The sequence below is a fragment of the Schistocerca nitens genome, chromosome 7, assembly GCF_023898315.1.
Source record: "Schistocerca nitens isolate TAMUIC-IGC-003100 chromosome 7, iqSchNite1.1, whole genome shotgun sequence".
Classification (NCBI taxonomy): Eukaryota; Metazoa; Arthropoda; class Insecta; order Orthoptera; family Acrididae; genus Schistocerca; species Schistocerca nitens.
The window spans coordinates 332785716-332799937 of NC_064620.1; the positions used below are offsets into that span (position 1 = coordinate 332785716).

Sequence of the window (14222 nt, forward strand, 5' to 3'; positions counted from 1 at the left end):
TTAGCGCGAGAATGGCATTCTTAATCATTAGCGCAGATCGCGCTGTTGTATTTGACCACAGACGGCACCTGTGCGATGCTTCAATACGTTGCAAGTGTCCGTTGTGGTCAGAACAGCGTTCTGTGTAGTTGTGAGTGCATCATGCCGGAGATCAGTGAATTCGACTGTGGGCAGATAGTTTGGTGCTCTATGCTGAGTGCTTCCGTAAGCCAGGTCGCCGAAGAGTTAGGTGTTTCAACAGGAACCGTATCGAAGATTTATACCGCATACAGCGAGAGCGAAAAACATCATGCGCTGAGTCACAACGTGAAAGAAACTGTGTGTTGAGTGATCGCGAGAGACGGTCGTTGAAGACGGCTCTGATATAAAAAGAAAAAGGGACGTCGGATGCTAAAGTCACTGTAACACTGAATGTAGCACTTGCCAACACCATCAGCAACAAATCAACATCAATGGATCCCCACGATCAGGGAACTGCAGACCGAGCTGGAATTACAAGACCGCACCTTAGTGGTACAAGTATCCGTAACACGAAAACGTGGTGCCGAAGCCATAAAACCTAACTATGAAGCAGTGCAAGACAGTAATTTGTTCGGATATGTCTTGTTTCACACTGCTGGCTGAGTTTACGTCCCTGGGGAGAAATATCGTGGGGGTTCGGTGGTGATTTGGCTGGCTATATCGTGGTATTCCATGAGCCCCATTGGCTGCTCTTCAAGGTCGCATAATGCCAAGGATTATGTGACCATTTTGGCTGATGAAGTCCATCGCAAGATCCAACGTTTGTTCCCCAATGGTGATGCAGTGTTCCAATACGACTGTCCATAAAGCTCGTATCTCCCAGCATTAGTTTTGTTAGCAAGAGGATGAACTGTCGCATCTGACCTGGCCACCACACTCACCAGATCTCAATGTTATAGACCCTTTGTGTTATACTTTAGGCAGAGGCTACGTGATCGCTATCCACCTCCATCATAGTTACGTGAACTCGCCTCTGTGTTACAGGAGAAAGATACATGATTCCCTTAAAAACAATACAGTACCTGTATTTACCAATTCCGAGATGATTGGAAGCAGTTTTGAAAACCAACAGGTATCCTACACCATATTAGGCATGGTGCCCACGGCCTTGCCGCAGTGGTAATACCGGTTCCCATCGGATCACCGAAGGTAAGCTCTGTCGGGTTTGGCTAGTACTTGGGTGGGTCACCGTCCGGGTCTGCCGAGTGCTGTTGGCACGCGGGTTGCACTCAGCCCTTGCGAGGCCAACGAGAGAGCGATGTGCTGACCACATGCCCCTTCGTATCCGCATCCAGTGACACCTAAGAACTGAGGATGACACGGAGGGCGGTAGGTACCTCTGGGTCTTGAAGGCCTGTTCGAACAGTCTTTTTCTTTTTTTATTAGGCATAGTAATGAGTTGTGTTTTCGTGTTTCCGTATTTTTAACCGCCCCTGTATCTCCTAATTAGCTACTCGATCTACTAATCTAATGTTCAGCATTCTTCCATAGCACCAAATTTCAAAGCCTCTATTCTGGTCTTGTCTGTACTTTTCACCGTCCATGTTCCTCTGCCGTACAAGGCTAAATTCCAAACAAATACTTTCAGGAATTCTTCTCATCATTTAATTTTGCATTACATGTTGACGAATTTCTTCTTTTCAGAAATACTTTTTTTGTTACTCAGATTCTGCATCATTCTGTTTCGGCCATCGTACTTATTTTGCTGTCCAAAAATATGAAACGGAACTACTACCAATGTCTCATTTCGTAATATAATTCCCGCAGCATTTTCTAGCATAATTGGGCAATAGTCTATTAGCCTTCTTTTACCTTTTATTCAAGATAATACTCATTCCGTTTAGCAGATCTTACAAGTCCTTTGCCATCCCTGACAGGATTACAATGACATCGACAAACCACGAAGTTTTAATTTCTTCTTCCCGAATTTTATTCGCTTCTCCAGGCCTGCTTCTGTGGTAATACGTGTAGTAGTTAGCTAACGTCGATGCTGTTTCTTTTTTCTTTTTAATTCACATTAAACACCTAAGGCATTGCCACACAAGCTCCCCACAATGACCTCTTTTGAAAACGCATTCATCCATATTATTAGAGCCGGCCGAAGTGGCCGTGCGGTTAAAGGCGCTGCAGTCTGGAACCGCAAGACCGCTACGGTCGCAGGTTCGAATCCTGCCTTGGGCATGGATGTTTGTGATGTCCTTAGGTTAGTTAGGTTTAACTAGTTCTAAGTTCTAGGGGACTAATGACCTCAGCAGTTGAGTCCCATAGTGCTCAGAGCCATTTGAACCATATTATTAGCATAGTGACACTGTTTGCGACATCTGAATTCTCTGTGGAGTTTGTTGTATAAATGTAGAGGAAGAAAAGTGAGCATTGATAGTAGTAATGTGAGTAAGACTGAATACGGCCTGTGTTTAAATTAGGGGTAATTTACTACAGTGCAAAAAATAAACGTTTCAACAGTAAAATCATGTAACAGTAAAATCATATCACATCTGTCCTTCGCAACGGGCTGCTGTACACTCTGGTCTGATCATAAACCCCTCTTCTTGTTGTCACGTTTGCCATTTCACTCGCATACACAGGTTAGCACGAGGGACTGCTGCCAAAAAGGAAAGCCCAGAAAATCGTCACGCGCTCAGCAAGTTAAACACCTGATTAAGAGTCCTGCGTTTTGTGACACAACAACGTTGAGACACTTCGCCCGCATGTGCACTAATTCACACTGCCTGCTCGCAGCTGATTGGTCAGATGTACATCTGTTGTTTGCAGTTGTTAGTTCAAGGTGTGCGGTTCTAGGCGCTTCAGTCGGGAACCGCGCGACTGCTACGGTCGCAGGTTCGAATCCTGCCTCGGGCATGGATGTGTGTGATGCCTTTAGATTAGTTAGGTTTAAGTAGTTCTAAGTTCTAGGGGACAAATGACCTCAGATGTTAAGTCCCATAGTGCTCAGAACCATTTGAACCATTTTTGAGTTCAAGGTGCCATTGTTGTTTATTGCACTGACATTTCTTGTACGTTACGAATAAAATCGGACTCTGAACTCTTCGGACGGGGGGTGTTAGCACACCGGACAACAAATTAATCACTTCAAGTAAACAAAACACTATTTTCATGCAGCACCATCTCCAGCTCTTATAATGTTTTCAGTTGGACAAGGAAAAGATTCTACAAGATTCTTCGTGTATGCCATATGTAGCTAAAGCTACTCATTAATAATCAGACCCCGCAAAGTTAGAGATCTGTGTGGATTTGGATTGCTGCGTCTCCCTCGCTATTGCAGATAGTCCCATACATTGTCTATGCGATTTAAGACCGCGTAATTGGTCTTGGAAGATACGAATGGTCACAATTACTCATCATGAAGCTGCAGAAGACAGAACGCAACATGGTCACCGGAATGTTGAAATAAACAGCCCGGTTCTCATTCTACATCTACATACTCACGCCGCAAGCCACCTTATGGTGTATGGCGGACCGTACCACGTACCACTACGAGTCACGTCCTTCCCTATTCCACTCAGTTTTGGAGCGAGAGCGAAAAATATCGGTCTATATGACTCCATACGAGCCTTCATTTCTCTTATCTTCGCGATACATCATATCTACGAGTATGTTGGCGGCAACAGCATCGTTCTGGAATCGGCTCCAAACGCCTGTTCTCTAAATTCTCTCAATCTCAGTTCGCGAAAAGAGCATATTTTTCCCTCCATGGATTCCTATTTGAGTTAGGAAAGTATCTCCTTAACACTCGAATGTTGATCAAATCCTTCACCAACAAATCTAGCAGCATACTTCTGACTTGCTTCTTAAAAAAGATCAAGAGAGTTCATGTCCGCAGCTCTCCGCTGGTCTAGTGGCCAGCGTTGCTCCTCTGGATCACGAAGTCCCACGTACGATTCGCGGCCGGGTTGGGGATTTTCTCTGCACGGGGACTAGGTGTTTTTGTTGTCCCCATCACTTCGTCATCATCATCATCATCATCATCATCATTATTGACAGTAGCTGGACTGCACTGAGTAGAAATTGGACTGTGTAAAAATTGGGACTTTGTACGGGCGCTGGTGACCGCGCAGTTGAGCGCCCCGTAAACTAAACATCATCATCAACAGAGCTCATGTTGACACTGCACACGAAAGCCGGTTCCTGCGCTGTAAACAACCAACTTTGTCTACTAACATGGTCACTGGACTCGAATAAAATGGGGTGATCAGATCCATAAGGGTCAAAAGCACGTAATCGTCGATCCCACATGTAAGTGAATATCAGAGAAACCAGACAGCTTTTCGTGAATGTTCATATATAAAACGTGGGCCTACAATACAGGCAAACCTGACTCACCATAAGATCAACAGATGTCAGAAGCACAAGTAAATGATACAGTCTCACAATGTACGATGATGTGCTTTATGGTTCTCGGCGCCTCAAACTGAGTATCGTATGATGAAATCCATAACTTAAATACTATATCTCACTCAAAACCCTACACAATACGTTTTTGTGTCATAATAACTACGAGGGTTGCCCAGAAAGTAGTGCACCGCATTTTTTTCCCTACGAATGTATTATTTGAAGTGTCCTGAGTGAGCGCGCGAAGATTCTGTCGCTTCCTACAGATGGTTAGCCGCCTGGCAGTTTCAAAACGGCGTTTGTAGGTGATGTACCGGGTGATCAAAAAGTATAAATTTGAAAACTTAATAAACCACGGAATAATGTAGATAGAGAGGTAAAAATTGACACACATGCTTGGAATGACATGGGGTTTTATTAGAACCACTCCATATTGTTAGACGTGTGAAAGATCTCTTGCTCTCGTCGTTTGGTGATGATCGTGTGCTCAGCCGCCACTTTCGTCATGCTTGGCTTCCCAGGTCCCCAGACCTCAGTCCGTGCGGTTATTGGCTTTAGGGTTACCTGAAGTCGCAAATGTATCGTGATATACCGACATCTCTAGGGTTGCTGAAAGACAACATCCGACGCCAATGCCTCACCATACCTCCGGACATGCTTTACAGTGCTGTTCAGAATATTATTCCTCGACTACAGCTATTATTGAGAGATGATGGTGGACATATTGAGAATTTCCTGTAAAGAACATCATCTTTGCTTTGTCTTACTTTGTTATGCTAATTATTGCTATTCTAATCAGATGAAGCGCCATCTGTCGGACATTTTTTGAACTTTTGTATTTTTCTTTTTTTTTCTTTTGTTCTTATAAAACCCCATGTCATTCCAAGCATGTGTGTCAATTTGTACCTCTCTATCTACATTATTCCGTGATTTATTCAGTTTTCAAATTTATACTGACTTTTTGATCACCCGGTACTTTACAAGCGACGTGCCGTCATTCAGTTTCTCACTGCAGAGCAAGGAACTGTGGGGAATATTCACAAACGCTTGTGCCAAGTCTATAGAGCATCTGCTGTCGACAGAATTACAGTTAGTCGCTGGGCATGGAGGGTGAGGTCATCAGAAGGCGGTTCTGCGGAGCTCCACGATTTGCAGCAGTCGGGGAGACCATCCATGGCTGTCACACGTGACATGTTGCAGTGAGCTTCACACTTGTTTGGGCCATTAAAGGACGCCATTCCTGGAAGACATTTTGAGGACAATGAGGAGGTGATACACACAGTGAAGTACTGGCTCCGCCACCAGGACAACGATTGGTACCGACAGGGCATACATGCCCTTGTTTCGCGCTGGAGGAAGGCCAAACAATGGGATAGAGATTACGTTCAAAAATAGGATGTGTAGATAAAACACCATTGTATGATGTATGAAATTCTCATTATGACCAATAAAGAATTGTTGAAGGAAACAAAGTGCGGTGTATTACTTTATGGGCAACCCTCCAACACATACTCTTTCCGATCTAATTTTACTGTATAGTGAGCGTATATGAGAAGCGTGCTACCGTCTGGCGGGATTTATGACATGCGAATGGTGATAAAAGCCTGGTGCAGTGTGATATCACCTAGTGGCACTGATGTAAACTTGTTGAGTGGTAAGGGCTAGTTGCGCACGGCATGAAGCATGCACGTTATTTATCAAATCCGTATGTGTTTGGCCGGTAAGAGAATTACGTCGCGCCAGTTGCGCATGCGCAGAAGCTCCTTACAATGAGGACAACTGAAAGTGTGCTCGCGACCCTTATGCCAAGATTCACAGAGTCTAAAGGAGTAGCAATGTAGCACAGCGCGATAGATTTAGTGCCATATATTTTAGATTAGTGTATCTACGTTACATTCAACAGCATTCAAAGAAATATAACCAATAAATCCGCAAGATGTCAAAAGTTATGGGGTTCACATACTTTTGTGCCCTTACACTACTGCCGCAAATGATCGACTCTCAAGCCAGTATGACACGCGAGTTGGCCATCATTCCATAGAAAGATTTTCCTAATATTTTCACATAATTGTATGAACGTGCTATGCGTTCTACTGAAGTGAGGGGTTGAGGATGGGGGTTGGGTTGGGGGCTGAGGGGTGGAGACTATATAGAACACCTCAAGCATTAAAACCACCATATTAACATTTCTCTACTTTTTAATAACCCGATCTTGAAAATTTTGGACTGACTGGGTGTATAATTTTGTTGCGCACGCCAAATATCAATTAACGGTTGATTGAAGGTATGGTCAAGGGTCTCGTTGTATTCTACAGGAAAGATGGTGAGTGTCGAAGACAACAGTTCGTGATCGGCAGGCTAGTATTTCGTGAGCGTCATTTGCATTTCACCTTCGCTGTCCCGTCAGCTCGCATGAAACCGAAAGCGCGAAATGAAGGGAATAACACCACTTTGCATTCCGCCTCTGTACCGTAACAATTGCTCTTTGGCGGCTCGCGCGCGTACGCGACAGAGAGAGAGAGAGAGAGAGAGAAAGAAAGAGCGGGGTGAGTGGGGGGGGGGGGGGGGGGGTGCCGACACAGAGCCGTGAGGTCTGCGAGCGGAAACGCAGCAAAGCACTTTCCTAGCGACCACAAGCTGAGCTCAGTCGCTGAAACTATTTTCACAAACGACAATGGAGGCAATAATCCCTTTACGACAGCGGAGGACGTGCCGAATAATACGTGCGCAATATGACCGCTGCCTTAGCTGCCACCCACAAAGTACAGTCCGTTTACCACAAAAGGCAAACCTCATCTGTTTCGAGACGTACGCCTTGACTCTCGTTTAATGACAGGAATCGTTTCGTTGGAAAATCTCGTCACTCTCAAGGTCACCGCAAAGGCGTATTCAGCTCAGAGTTAATTTTACATACAATCTTCTATTAGAGGCTCTTTCTGTAACTGTACGTGTCACTTTGAGAAATCCATGATACAAACTGTGCTGTCTCACAATACATTTATTCAGTACTGGTTTCGATCATAGACCATATCCACTGTGGAAAAATATCTACTGTGACAACTTCACATGGCATAAATGGTTCAAATAGCTCTGAGCACTATGGGACTTAACATCTGAGGTCATCAGTCTCTAGAACTTAGAACTACTTAAACCTAACTAACCTAAGGACATCACACACATCCATGCCCGAGGCAGGATTCGAACATTGCGACCGTAGCGGTCGCGCGGTTCCAGACTGAAGCGCCTAGAACCGCTCGGCCACACCGGCCGGCTCACATGGCATACATGCCACTTAACCAGGAAAATATACGCCATTGCCGAATTGAAAAACGTAAGAAAATGATACTTAACGCCGGAACACAGGCTTAATCAAGCAGAAGACAACGTTGAAAACACGAAAACATGAAAGAGCAGTAAGTGCACATACAAGAGTTGATGTGTTAGCCTGTTGGGTCTCGTTATGCCTGAGGAATGGTGGCCTGCTCTTACTGCTCTAACGTATTTTCATGTGTTCAACGTTTTCTTCTTCTTGGTTACGCCTGTATTACGGCGTTAAGTATCATTTTCATACGTTTTTCAAGTTAGTAATGGCGTCTATTTTCCTGGTTAAGCAGCGCATATGCCATGTGAAGTTGTCACAACAGACATTTTTCCACTGTGAAGATGGTTCGTGATCGAAACCGGTAGTGAATAAATGTATTGTAAGAGAGCACAGTGTATATTATGCATTTCTGCAAGTATATCGATGCTGTTGACAGTTGCCTGAAAAATGCATGTATCAACTATAAATAAATAAACACACGTGATGTAACCAGTCACTTGTGCCTATACCACCCAACTGTCTTCCACAGCTCTTGCAGTCCCGCGCGGCGAAAATTAAAGGAGCTATCCCCAGTTTGCGGGCGTGCTAATTTTTAACACAGAGTCGCGATTTTAAACTGATATCCTCTCCAGTATTCCACCGTATAAAGCGTCGACAACGAACCTACCTGCAGGGGCTCATTGATTTCCTCGTGTACTGGAAAAGGTGGGAGCATACTGCAACTCTAGTACTAAAGAAATACTGAGTAGCCAGCATGGCACACTGCCACTACAGAGGATTCGGGTTCGATTCCCCATACCGCCAGGAATATTTCCTTGGTGGGAGGACGTAGTGGTTCCGAGATTTGCAAAGCCGACAACGACCGGGAGAGAGGTGTTCTGACCAGACAGCCCTTCGTGCCGCATTCTAATGAAGCCATTGGCTGGGGATGAGACGGTGGTCGGTCCCGGTGGTCCACCAAAGTTAATGAAAGACAACACGGGTGAACGCGCATTCGCAGACTATCCGCCAGCGTTCACCACCATTCGCTTGTACCTGTGAGCAAGCGTTTACACTAGAGGGAACGGAAGAGGTTGCGCTGTTTGTGGGAGGAGACCAAACAGCGAGGTCATCGGTCTCATGGGATTAGGGAAGGAAGTCGGCCGTGCCCTCTCGAAGGAACCATCCAGCCATTTGCCTGGAGCGCTTTAGGGAAATCACGGAAAACCTAAATCAGGATAGCCGGACACGGGAACGGAAGACAACACGGGATAACGAACAGAAACTATGAACGCTGCGTTATTGGTTTTCGGTGATAATAATCAGCTTACAGAGTAAAACACCATAAAGTTAAAGCCCCAAGAGAAACTGTAATACTGAGGATAACTTTGCATTGCACGAGCGCAGTGTTGAAAGAATTAAGCGAAATGACTTAAGAATAGATCTCGTAAACATTGAGGTCATTGGAGACGGCAAGAAAAGTAACACTTAAGTGTCTATATATGTACGTAAGCGTGATATTCGTGGCGGTAATGCACTTAACGCAGAATTGCAGCTCTAGCATTTCTTATTACATTACTGGCCATTAAAATTGCTACACCACGAAGATGACGTGCTACAGACGCGAAATTTAACCCACAGGAAGAAGATGCTGTGATATGCAAATGATTAGCTTTTCAGAGCGTTGGCGCCGGTGGCGACACCTACAACGTGCTGACATGAGGAAAGTTTCCAACCGATTTCTCATACACAAACAGCAGTTGACAGGCGTTGCGTGGTGAATCGTTGTTGTGATGCCTCGTGTAAGGAGGAGAAATGCGTACCATCACGTTTCCGACTTTGATAAAGGTCGGATTGTAGCCTATTGCGATTGCGATTTATCGTATCGCGACATTGCTGCTCGCGTTGGTCGAGATCCAATGACTGTTAACAGAATATCGAATCTGTGGGTTCAGGAGGGTAATTGCTGGATCCCAACGGCCTCGTATCACTAGCATTCGAGATGACAGGCATCTTATCTGCATGACTGTAATGGATCGTGCAGCCGCGTCTCGATCCCTGAGTCAACAGATGGGGACGTTTGCAAGAGAACAACCATCTGCACGAACAGTTAGACGACGTCTACAGCAGCATGGACTATCAGCTCGGAGACCATGGCTGCGGTTACCATTGACGCTGCATCACAGACAGGAGCACCTGCGATGGTGTACTCAACGACGAACCTGTGTGCACGAATGGTAAAACGTCATTTTTTCGGATGAATCCAGGTTGTGCTTACAGCATCATGATGGTCGCATCCGTGTTTGGTGATATCGCGGTGAACGCACATTGGAAGCGTGTATTCGTCATGGCCATATTGGCGTATCACCCGGCGTGATGGTATGGGGTGTCATTGGTTACACGTCTCGGTCACCTCTTGTTCGCATTGACGGCAATTTGAACAGTGGACGTTACATTTCAGATGTGTTACGACCCGTGGCTCTACCCTTCATTCGATGCGTGCGTAACCCTACATTTAAGCAGGATAATGCACGACCGCATGTTGCAGGTACTGTACGGGCCTTTCTGGATACAGAAAATGTTCGACTGCTCCCCTGGCCAGCACGTTTTCCAGATCTCTCACCAATTGAAAACGTTTGGTCAATGGTGGCCGAGCAAGTGGCTCGCCACAATACGCCAGTCACTACTCTTTATGAACTGTGGTATCGTGTTGAAGCTGCTTGGGCAGCTGTACCTGTACACGCCATCCAAGCTCTGTTTGACTCAATGCCCAGGCGTATCAAGGCCGTTATTAGGCCCAGAGGTAACGTAATCACATGTCAGTTCTAGTATATTTGTCCAATAAATACCCGTTTATCATCTGCATTTCTTCTTGGCGTAGCAATTTTAATGGCCAGTAGTGTATTATTCCGAAACTTTGACATACGTCGGCTGAAGCTCTTCGATGGCTTCTCATTACAACTGAGGAGGAGATTTAAAATCAAAACACTAACTGTCGACAAAGCACATAATCTGATGAAAGATTAGGATTTACCATCTATTTATTACCAACTAGAGACATTTACGTTAGCGATTATTTCGGATTTCAGTAGCTACTGTATATGAGATAGTTTTTGGTGTCGGCAGTGACATATTCGAAGCACGACAAAGATTTTATTTAAAGAATATACAAAGAAGATAATGGCAATAAAATATAACTATTGAAATGTGAAGTGTAGTACATACGATCTATATCAACTAGACTACATAATAAAATCTGTTATACAGTTTCTTAGAAGACAGATCGCTGATCACAGGTAAAACATTTTCATTCATCATCGTTGTTGAAAACACGAAAACATGAAAGAGCAGTAAGTGCACATACAATAGTTGGTGTGTTAGCATGCTGGGTCTTGTTATTCCTGAGCTATGGTGCTCCAAAATAACACTGATATATAGGCCACATAATTACAGAGACCACGAACGAAAATAGTAAGACTGTTGAAATGTGTGTGAAATCTTATGGGACTTAACTGCTAAGCTCATCAGTCCCTAAGCTTACACACTAATTAACCTAAATTATCCTAAGGACAAACACACACACCCATGCCCGAGGGAGGACTCGAACCTCCGCCGGGACCAGCCGCACAGTCCATGACTGCTGCGTCCTAGACCGCTCGGATAATGGCGCGCGGCTAGTAAGACTGATCTGGTGTTTCGTACAATTTTAATTGTAATCAGCATAATAGACACTTATTCGTACCTGTTTACTATCAAGGAAATTTACTGTACTGTTCCTTTTTAATGAAAAGAATTACAGAATTTGTCCTTATTCTCTCCGTTCTCGTCTGAAGTAAGCATTTAATGAATTTATCGTCTGTCTCACATCCCCAGTAGGACTTTTGAGTGCTTCGCAATTTCTTTTCCTTCTGGGATTTGTGCAGTGTATCTCTTGAATGCACGTGTAATATCTATATTCTTCTACCAGTCATTTTATATTTTGTCTTCGTACGATTCCATGGTTCACGTAACTCGTATCAACAACACTATACAAACTATCTGACGAGACCTTTGTGCACTGCCAGTTCCGAAACGGAGAGGTCGCGAACTTGCTTTGAGGGTTCGCTAGAAGACCGACAACCAGCGGAACAAGAGAGAACACAAGCGAATGCGAACGCAACACGACCGAACGCCGTTTACACAAGCGCGCCCAGCACGTTTACACCAGAGAGAATTCTCGTTCGTTACTGCACGTTCGCTTGTGTTCGCGTCGGTGTAAAGGGGCTTCTGATGCGCCGGCGATGGTGATGAACTCAAGTGCAGGCAGGAGTGCAGCGTGTGGCAGAGGCGGTGACAAAGCAGGGGCGATGACGCTGCGTGCGTGCGTCTGTGTCTGTGTGTGTATGTGTGTGTGTGTGTTCGACAACACAGTGGGCGCCGGGCGCCGAGCGTGGGAGAGGCGGCTCGTGTCGCAGCCCCGGGCACCCTAAGAGAGGCTGGGGTGCTGGTGGGGACGCGGCTGACTGAACCCTCGTACTCGCAGCCGAGACTGGTGACAGACAACTGGCGAGCAGCCACGTTGGCCTCTCTGCCACACCGGACCCGTTCTCTTCCCCCTATCTCTGGATGACTTTCAGCCGCCGACACACGGACTGTCCATCCGAACGTCAACGTTGGGAGTGCCGGGTTCACCGTGTTGCTGGACGCTCAGAAGCGTCACGGCTTGTGCATATGGTACGCGTGTCTCTACGTGATATGCGCGATCGCAGAGCGCTCCGGTGGCAGTTGTCGGCTGTATCTGGTTCGCAAATCACACAGTTTGGAATCGGTTACAATACAATTCTCGTGCCGCGCGGGATTAGCCGAGCGGTCTGAGGCGCTGCAGTCATGGTTCAAAAAAGGTTCAAATGGTTCTGAGCACTATAGGACTTAACTTCTGAGGTCATCAGTCCCCTAGAACTTAGAACTACTTAAACCTAACTAACCTAAGGACATCACACACATCCATGTCGGAGGCAGGATTCGAACCTGCGACCGTAGCAGTAGCGCGGTTCCGGACTGAACCGCCTAGAACAGCTCGGCCACCGCGGCCGGCTTGCAGTCATGGACTGTGCGGCTGGTCCCGGCGGAGGTTCGAGTCCTCCCTCGGGCATGGGTGTGTGTGTTTGTCCTTAGGATAATTTAGGTTGTTGTTGTGGTCTTCAGTCCTGAGACTGGTTTGATGCAGCTCTCCATGCTACTCTATCCTGAGCAAGCTTCTTCATCTCCCAGTACCTACTGCAGCCTACATCCTTCTGAATCTGCTTAGTGTATTCATCTCTTGGTCTCCCTCTACGATTTTTACCCTCCGCGCTGCCCTCCAATACTAAATTGGTGATCTCTCGATGTCTCAGAACATGTCCTACCAACCGATCCCTTCTTCTAGTCAAGTTGTGCCACAAGCTCCTCTTCTCCCCAATTCTATTCAGTACCTCCTCATTAGTTATGTGGTCTACCCATCTAGTCTTCAACATTCTTCTGTAGCACCACATTTCGAAAGCTTCTATTCTCTTCTTGTCTAAACTATTTATCGTACACGTTTCACTTCCATACATGGCTACACTCCATACAAATACTTTCAGAAACGACTTCCTGACTATTAAATCTATACTCGATGTTAACAAATTTCTCTTCTTCAGAAACGCTTTCCTTGCCATTGCCAGTCTACTTTTTATATCCTCTCTACTTCGAGCATCATCAGTTATTTTGCTCCCCAAATAGCAAAACTCCTTTACTACTTTAAGTGTCTCATTTCCTAATCTAATTCCCTCAGCATCACCCGACTTAATTCGACCACATTCCATTATCTTAGTTTTGCTTTTGTTGATCTTCATCTTATATCTTCCTTTCAAGACACTGTCCATTCCGTTCAACTGCTCTTCCAAGTCCTTTGCTGTCTCTGACAGAATTACAATGTCATCGGCGAACCTCAAAGTTTTTATTTCTTCTCCATGGATTTTAATTCCTACTCCGAACTTTTCTTTTGTTTCCTTTATTGCTTGCTCAATATACAGATTGAATAACATCGGGGAGAGGCTACAACCCTGTCTCACTCCCTTCCCAACCACTGCTTCTCTTTCATGTCCCTCGACTCTTATAACTGCCATCTGGTTTCTGTACAAATTGTAAATAGCCTTTCACTCCCTGTATTTTACCCCTGCCACCTTCAGAATTTGAAAGAGAGTATTCCAATCAATATTGTCAAAAGCTTTCTCTAAGTCTACAAATGCTAGAAACGTAGGTTTGCCTTTCCTCAATCTTTCTTCTAAGATAAGTCGTAGGGTCAGTATTGCCTCACGTGTTCCAACATTTCTACGGAATCCAAACTGATCTTCCCCGAGGTCGGCTTCTATCAGTTTTTCCATTCGTCTGTAAAGAATTCGAGTTAGTATTTTGCAGCTGTGACTTATTAAACTAATAGTTCGGTAATTTTCACATCTGACAATACCTGCTTTCTTTGGGATTGGAATTATTATATTCTTCTTGAAGTCTGAGGGTATTTCGCCTGTCTCATACATCTTGCTCACCAGCT

The 14222-nt window shown here is 45.2% G+C and overlaps 1 pseudogene; it reads left to right on the forward strand.

Annotated features, from left to right (window-relative positions):
• Positions 1–1119: 1119 nt before the first annotated feature.
• Positions 1120–1238, forward strand: LOC126195978 (5S ribosomal RNA; annotated as a pseudogene).
• Positions 1239–14222: the final 12984 nt, after the last annotated feature.